The sequence below is a fragment of the Triticum dicoccoides genome, chromosome 4B (assembly GCF_002162155.2).
Source record: "Triticum dicoccoides isolate Atlit2015 ecotype Zavitan chromosome 4B, WEW_v2.0, whole genome shotgun sequence".
NCBI classification, from domain to species: domain Eukaryota; kingdom Viridiplantae; phylum Streptophyta; class Magnoliopsida; order Poales; family Poaceae; genus Triticum; species Triticum dicoccoides.
Window position 1 is genome coordinate 187,720,013 of NC_041387.1, and position 7,231 is coordinate 187,727,243.

Here is a 7,231-nt window from a genome sequence, read left to right on the forward strand (position 1 = left end):
CCTTGGAATTGTTTTCTGACCAGACCGTGCTGTTGTTGATGGCCGGCCTTGTTTTTCCTAAGTTCCTTCCCACTGTGACCAGCCTCAAGTTTTCGATCCTTGGGGTTGGGGGAGGTCCAAGATTCTCTCTCACCAATATAGTAGTACAAAACTGACGCCAAAATTGACTTACACCATTTATTTTTTATTAGGATTATTAAAACTCTACTCACTGATGTGCATCAGCAGCAGATGATGTGGCTACCTTTTTTTTTTTTGCCGTTACAGCCGTTCAGAGATTACCGAGTAGCATTCTCATTGTTTCTGTTCAATGCACGCGCATAAACACATGCTCCAGCTTTCCTCTACAAACCTTTAAGGGCTTGATTGAAGCCTTTAATCACCTCGAGACAAGGGCTATGATGTGTGTAACTATACTTAAACACATGCTAGACATAATCCTCCATTGCACATGATACTACTAGTACTAGTACTAGCACTCTGGTAGGCAGGCTCAAATCTCAATCCACTGCACTCGACACTAGCCACTCCTGGTCTTTGCACAAAATAATTTCAGATCAAAGATAAAAGATATTTTAATTACAGATGGTTGTATATTTCAGACCATAGCAAAAATAATTGGAGGTGAGTACTGTAGCTAGTACTCCTAGGTGGTAGTAGGAATGCTTGCCTGGTCCTGACCTAAGAGTCCTGTACAACATACCACCTTGTTGCACACACCAACTGTAATGGAAAAAGACCAAAGGTTCTCAGCTCATTCTTGACCATTTCCTCACCAACCGTATAAATCCAGATGCACATGTGTACAAACCACACATACAAACAGAGACTGCAATATTTACTCATATGGTCCTATGTATCTTTTCACATTCAAAGTTGTATGTTCCTTTTCAGTGACACATTCAAGCTGGCAGTGCTGATGAATTCTTGAGAAAGACGTCAATGGTCCGGACGGGAGGGTAGGAAGATGCATATATATATATATATATTACATACATATATGTAAGAAGAAGAAAAAACTTGTCGGCAGCAGACGGGGACTAACACCCTTTATTTGCAGATTAGCACAATTCAGTCAAGAGCGTACCAAAAGGCATAAACAAATTATTATAGAGAAAGTGTATGCTTTGCTACGAGCTCAATCATAAACATTGCACCACAAAAGAAGACAACTCTTTTGAGTCACTAAAGAAAATTAGAAGAAGAAATCCATCAAATGGATGAATTAGGGGAATATATATTTTGCAGGCTGCATCGATCCCACCTCACAAATTCATTTTTTTCTGAGTAATCACAAATTCATTTGATATAAAATAAATAAATAATCTTTGGTCTTCTCCCACTTGAAGATGGCAATGATTAGCTTGAGAAGCTCAGTTATGATGAGCCACAGGAGGAATGTTTCACTGGTTATTAGATGAAAGGATATACAATTCAAAAGCTGGCTTTTACAGACCCATGATTAGCAATGAACACCCAAGTGCATGGTGCCTATGCCCATCAATGTTTTTAGCCCTCCTAGTCTCAGCAGCCTTTTTTTCTCTAGCTGACAGTGTCACTCGTTAGGACCACCTCAACACTTGGGACAGGACCCGACTGGATGAAGAGAAGAGTTAGCTAGAGCTGATCCACATCTTAGTTTCATGATTGCCTTCCCTTGATTTCCGGAGACAGTTTCCAGGTTTCAAGGCCCTCAGACAGCACAAGCAGTATATAGACACCACAAAAGTCTGAACCAGTGTCACATGGTTCTACACAACATACAACAAAGGAACTACACCCATCATAGCTCTTGTTTCATCACTCATCGCTCTCTTACGCAAGACGTGTTTTGGGCACTCAAACTGAGGCTTCATGTTGTGGAGCATCCTACACAGGTCATCATGTTTTTTTTTTTTTTAGAATCGCCGAGGGGGAGCTTCCCCACCTGAATATATTACCCAAAGTGGCCAAATGCCAGAATAGTGATTCAGTTTATAAGGAAAACCGGATCGAAAACCTTAACAAATTGACCCCGTTTGTAAGGAAAACCGGGCCGAAAACCATGCAAGGCACGACCAGGCTGGCAGACATAGGACCATCGCCATGAGAGGCAGAAGTAGATGAGGGGTGTCGTCGAGAGATCACAATACCAGGACATTGCAAACAACCGAGCGCATCGGCGGGCAAACTGGCCCCATGGCACAACTCAGGAGCAACCACAATCAACGAGTGTCATCCCAGACACGAACCTTGACTGGGGCTCCGCCACAGAAAAGCGGAACGATTAGCAGTTTGAGATCTTGCGCCATCCTTGAGCAAAGATGAGTCGAGACAACACCAAGAGCACGAAGCTCGCCGCAGCACAACAGTAGCCATGAGAGGGTCTTGAGCAACCATTACCAACCTGGACCGCACGGGAACACCACCCCCGTAGACGAAGAGCTCCAATCAACCGAGACCATCCATGGTACCTCAAGGCTATTGGCGCAGCCAAAGGGCAACGAGCGACCGAGTCCACACCCAGACGAAGAGTCACACGCAGCCGAGTTTACATCACAACAGCGACACCGTCGGCGAAGTCGAAGGGCATCAAGGGGCCGAGTCTACACCCGGATCGCTTCGCCGTGCACACTAGCGCCAGCCGGCCACACCACCACCACCGTCCAACCCGCAGTGAGCAGCCACCACACAATCCACCAAGCTGATGCCTTCAAGAAGGAATGCGACGCGAAGAGCACCGCCATCGGCCGTCCCGGACGGACCAGGAACATGGGTTTCCCCAGGAGCCTCGAAGGGGAAGTCACCATGACAGTGATGCCTCCAAGGAGGTAAGCGGCACCCGCGGGCGTCACCATCGCCGGCTCCGACAGGAGCAGTGGCTTTCGCCCAAGTAAGCAAAACCACCTCCGAGAGCTCCGGTAGACTGCGATTCGCTGCTCCCTGCACCACCACAGAGCAATGGGTACTGGAGCCCGCCGCTGTACGTGACCAAAGCCGATCCACCACCACACCATGCATCCACCACAAAACCACCGTCGACCCCTTATCTGGCCGCAGCACGACCAACATCCGCCACACTCCACCGCCGCCCCCATGGGTCATCAGTTACCGCCAAAGTCATGGTCTCCAAGACAACATCTCCAAGGAGGTAGCGACGCTACAGGCGCCGTCGTCGCCCGATCTAGCAAAACTAGACCTTGGGCTTACGCCTGGAGATACCGGACTCGAGGGATTGGAGTGAACTGGAATCCTCAGCAACGCCCCAGGGAGGAGAACGACACCAAAATGGCGCTGCCGTTACTGGCATCAACTGAAGTTTTGCAAGGTTTTCACCTGGAGCCAGGAACGGCCGCATCACCTCAAAATCCAAGGACCTGGCACACCTTCAACCGCAGCAGCAGGCCCCGAGAGGGGAGAGGAGCCCGTTAGCACCACACCGGGAGGGGGGCCCGCCACCCCGCCCCAACCCGCCGAGCAAGGCTGCTGGGCCGAAGCCAGAGCAACCAACTGCAGCTGCAGCACCGCTGAGAGAGGCCTGGCAAGCAGCCAATAGCCGCCGTCCGAGTCCCGACTCGCCGGATCCACGCGCCAGTAGCCGCGGAGCGCCGCCAATTGCCATGCCGTCCCTGCCAGATCCCGACGAGGGGCAGCAAGGCCGCACACGCCGCCACACTCCTCACCGTGCCAGCACCACCTGGCAGCGCCCGCCCGCTGCCACCCCATGCTGACTCGGCGCGTTGCCCCGAGCGCCAGCGCGCCCGAGCTCCCACCGAAGCGGCCGGCCCGCGCCACGCCATCCCGAGCGGGAGGAGGAAGCGAAGCACGGGAGCACATCACCAACCCGCCGCGAGGACCGCCGCCCTCCCCACCGCGCCAGAGCACAAAAGACACGCATGCCGAGGAGCGCTGCACCGCCGCCGCCACACGAGCCCCGTGCCCGCAAACGAGCCGCTCCGACGCGCCATAGCCCCGCCACCGCCGGATCCGCGCGTGGGCTTTTCCCATCGGAGGATGACGGGCAGCGGCGAGGGGGAGGGAAGGCGGAGGAGGGGGGGAGGCCGCTGCGATCGGTAGATGCACATGTCGGTGTCAAAACCACCGGATCTCGGGTAGGGGGTCCCGAACTGTGCGTCTAAGGCTAATGATAACAGGAGGCGGGGGACACGATGTTTACCCAGGTTCGGGCCCTCTCAATGGAGGTAATACCCTACTTCCTGCTTGATTGATCTTGATGATATGAGTATTACAAGAGTTGATCTACCACGAGATCGTAGAGGCTAAACCCTAGAAGCTAGCCTATGATTATGATTGTTGTTGTCCTACGGACTAAACCCCCCGGTTTATATAGACACCGGAGGGGGCTAGGGTTACACAGAGTCGATTACAGAGAAGGAGATCTACATATCCGAATTGCCAAGCTTGCCTTCCACGCAAAGGAGAGTCCCACCCGGACACGGGACGAAATCTCCAATCTTGTAACTCCATAGTCCAACAGTCCGGCCAAAGTATATAGTCCGGCTGTCCGAGGACCCCCTAATCCAGGACTCCCTCAGTAGCCCCTGAACCAGGCTTCAATGACGATGAGTCCGGCGCGCAGATTGTCTTCGGCATTGCAAGGCGGGTTCCTTCTCCGAATACTCCATAGAAGATCTTGAATATGAGGATCGTGTCCGGCTCTGCAAAACAAATTCCACATACCACCATAGAGAGTACAATATTTCACAAATCTAATCTGCTGACAACTTTTCATAGCGTGACATCACGCTGCGGCCCGGTCATTATGCGAACCGTTTTTCTCAACCTGCCACCGCACATATCGCGAGGCGGTTTTATTGGCACGTCCTGTCGAAGCAGAGATCGTGTCCCCTTATCACGGGATTCTCATCAATACGTGTGTGGATAACCCAACCGCGCCACCAACGCAACGCTTGGGGAATAAGCGAGTTTACTGGGCAAGTGGGGAGGCGCAGGATCCCTGCTGCCTTTATAAGGAGATAAGGACTCCCTTTTTTGCCCACGCCTTGTTCTTCCTCTGCTCATCCATTCCCCCTCGCTCGAGCCCTAGCGCCCAAGCGTTCGTCTTCTTCGCCCAAAAAGGTCTTCCGAAAATGTTCGGATCCGGAGCAGGAGGCAAGTGGATGGCCTCTACCGTCCGGGAGAAGGATATCAAAAAGCTTCGGGAGGTCGGGTATTTGGCCAAGAAAATCGCAAACCGTCTTCCAACGACGGGACAGATCGTCCCTACTCCGGAACCCCACGAGAGGGTTTCCCCTCCACCCATTCATTCACGTCATCATGTATTATTACGGGATTGATTTTTCATGATCTATCCCACAGTTCCTTCCTCAACATCTTGACATTCATCATCGTGTCCGAGGCCTTTCTCCGCATCTCGCCACACTTCGGCTTATGGCTGAAGGTTTTTAATGTGAAGCCCAAGGTAGTGAGTGGCGAGCATGCCGAGTGCGGAGGTGCCATGGTCAGCAAGATGCCCAACGTCACATGGCCAACAAGTACTTTCAATGATTCCGTCAAGGAGTGGCAGCAGCAGTGGTTTTACGTCACTAAGCCGCGCGACACGGAATGGGCCGCTGCTCCCGAATTCCAATCTGGAGCCCCCTTGCGGCTTACGTCCTGGCCCAAGAAGGGCCTGAACTGGTCTTCGTCCGACGAACTGTCGGTGCTCCAAACGCGTGTCAAGGATATGGAAGACAAGAATATCAAACTTGTCAATGTAGTCCAAGTGATGTTAGTTCGTCGGATTCTCCCTTGTCAACACCGGGCTTGCAATTTATGGGAATTCGACCCGGCCAAGCACCAGACCCTACTGGAGCTCTTTGGCTCCTCGCATAAGGACATCTGGAAGGTGCTCTTTAAGTCCGACAAATCATGGCCGGACTCCGCCGAGGACCGCGGGTACCAACTGTCCCGCCCTGCAAGTTCGGTAAGTCATTGTTATGTTGGCAATTCGTATGTTTTATTCGCATATCCTGAGGAAAATGCTTAATGTGTTTTCCACAACTCTCCTATCCTAGGGGATGGATGAAGAAGGCGGGGCGGATCTACTGTCCGGCCCCACTGCTAGAAGAACCGGCCGGCCCACTTCTGACGAAGATGTTGGCCCTGGCGCCTTACAAGGCGCCGAAGAAGAAGGCCGAGAAGGAGGCCAAGAAGACCAGGGCGGCCTCCATCGCCGCGGCGCCTCGGACACAAAATCCAAAGACTCCAATGCCCGTTCTTCCTCCAAGGAGGACGAGGAGGAGGAGGAAGATGAATCCCCAGCGGGGGAAGAAAGAAAAGGACGCGGCCTCCACATCCTTGGAGGCCGAGTCGCCTAAGAGGGGAAAAACTCCTCTTCCAGAGGAGTCCACCGCCACCGCCTATAGCATCCCGGAGTGGGATCCCAGGGCCCAGCCCCTGGTGAACTCGTGAGTATATAAAATCCAAACACGCTTATGCGTTCAGGCTCGTCATGGCATAATATTTTAATCTGAACCATACTTTTTTGCAGTCCAGCGAGGTCCCGCATCGAACAATCCTCGTCGGAGGATTTGCTAGGTTCGGATGCTATGGAGAGCGGGACACCCCCGAAGGCTCCTTCCCCCAAACATGTGAATGACAACGAGGTTTCATCCCAGGAGGACCCAGGCCAAGGAGTGGGGGAAAAGATCGTAAAGGTGGCACCAGGAGGTCAAACTTCAGGGGCCATACATATGGGAGAGAAGGCTCCCATGGATGTCGGCGGCGGGGGCGATCTTGAATTTGGCCCCCAGCCGGACGCAATCTCGGAGACCAATACGGCTCCAGAATCAGGTAGGGGGCCTCCCTTGGCTAGAGGGGGTGTGCCTGTTCCACCGGCAACCTCTGTCCAACCAGAGGTGCCGGATACTTTATCGGCGGCGCTAAAAAGCGCCACCATCGTCGATGAACACCATGCCCTTATGGGTGCGGTGGTTGAGAAGATTCAGTCCGCTGAGAGTGGACTGAATGAATCCTGTATCGGCCTTATAAGAGGCTTTGAGGTATGTTTTATGAGGTTTCGAAGAGTGTCATAGTATAGATAGCAGCCCTTGATACACTGTTCGGTGAAAGAAAGAACCGGACAGTGGATCAAATATATGTTCGCAGGAGACTCACTTGATGACATCTATCTCTCTTCTTTTTATAAGCAGGCGTCTTTAGCGACTAGCGCCTCTCATATTGCGGAAGTATCCGGACAGAGGCAGAGTTTGGAGCGGGTGGAAGGAGA